We start from the raw sequence: 1,726 nt of genomic DNA on the forward strand, positions 1-1,726 counted from the left end.
TGTGTGGGGAGCCATTGGCGTAAGTCCTAGGTGAGATTGACCACCTAGCAGAGTGGACTCCCTGAGGGTGCGGTGCTGCTCGAAACCACGATTCCTGAGTTGTACCAAAGGTGACCTAAGGCTGCCTTCACACGGTATGCCTAGGTTTGTGTTACGAATACCCCTCTAGCTGGATAGGAATCGATTCAAATCGCCGTCTCTCTCGGATAGTGAGAACTTGGCTGGGCAGCGGCAACGTAGATGCACTTAATGGAACTTGATGGTTAAATCGATGATTATGATGATACAACATTATACCAGATATGGTTACTAATGTTTGGAGTTAATCAATTGCTTGCTCTAGTATAGGTGCTAATCTAGTTGACAGGTTAATATTGATAACTTGATGCTTACTCATAATTTAAATTATGCTCTTATATCATTAAAGCTTTTATGCAAAATGGTTGTCAAGCAAGATCCACCGATAAAGCCTTGCATACTCCTTGGTTTCATTTATTTTTGGTTTACGATGGGTAAGTCTAGCTGAGTATATTCTCATACTCAGGGTTTATTCCCCCTTGTTGCAGATGACGTGCTTTATAACGGTTACTACAAGTATTGTCTCCACCCTACGGGGAATGAAGACTAGATCATGGGCATGATCATCTATATTATCTTATCATGATGCTTTTGCTGGATATGACTATGGAACTGGCTTGTATTTGAATTAAGTGTGTGTGATGGTCTCAAACTACTTTGCTTCCGCTATTTGTGAACTCGCTTTGTAATAACTATGTAAACTCTGATGCATGAGTTACTTGTGAACTACTTGTGAAATGGATGTAACATGTGGCTTGTTATGTTGAATTACTATGATCTTGGTTGTATGCAAGTTGGTTTGAAATCCTTCGTGGTTTCAGATGACTACCGGGTTTATATGGGTTCAAGTATGCCGGTTTGATCACTCCGGTGATTGCTTTCGTACTTGTGCTCTTATAAATTAGTCGGTTCTGTTACAGCCCATCACCGAGCAGACGTCCCCCCTTAGGTTGCTTAGGACTGACGCAGTCCAGCATGGGCTGGACTCCTACGATCATTGTCTCCAGCTTTTCATCACGTGCCTTCACTTGTTCCAGAGCACCTAGAATTGTGCCTGGGACTGGTGTCGATACTCTACAAACAACACAGTCATATGCTAAGCATGCGCCTAACACCACACAAGTCAAAATAGAGTGAAAAATACTCACATTGAAGATCCTCAATGGCTTACTTGGCTTTCTCCTTCGCCTCTAGAAGCTTGCCGAAGGCTTCCTGGGAAAGGCCGAGCTGCGTCTCCAGTGCTACATATAACCGGAAGACATTTCACGACGCTGACTACCATCAAAGCAAAGTTATGAGACATACCTTTCTGCCAATTAGCACTATGGCTAAGTTGTTTAGCCATCGACTGGCCCTCCGCCTCCATTTGTTGACGCTCCTTCTCCAACGCTAGAACCTTCACCTCCAGATCCTCCCTGCGGTGGTGCTCTCGGAGCAGGCGCACCTAGAGGTCGTTCATCGACACTTGCAGACTCTTATTCTCCTCCAGTACTAGAGTCATCTCCTCTAGCTATCGCCAGCGCTGCTTGGACACCTTCATCACATTCCGTAGAGGACAAGTGGATTAACAGACTGTGCTCTTCAAGGGACAAAAAAGATCTCTTCAAGCTTAGCTCAATATGACCGATCATTGACGTCAGATCGTCCT

This window comes from Miscanthus floridulus, chromosome 19, assembly GCF_019320115.1.
Source record: "Miscanthus floridulus cultivar M001 chromosome 19, ASM1932011v1, whole genome shotgun sequence".
Lineage (NCBI taxonomy): Eukaryota > Viridiplantae > Streptophyta > Magnoliopsida > Poales > Poaceae > Miscanthus > Miscanthus floridulus.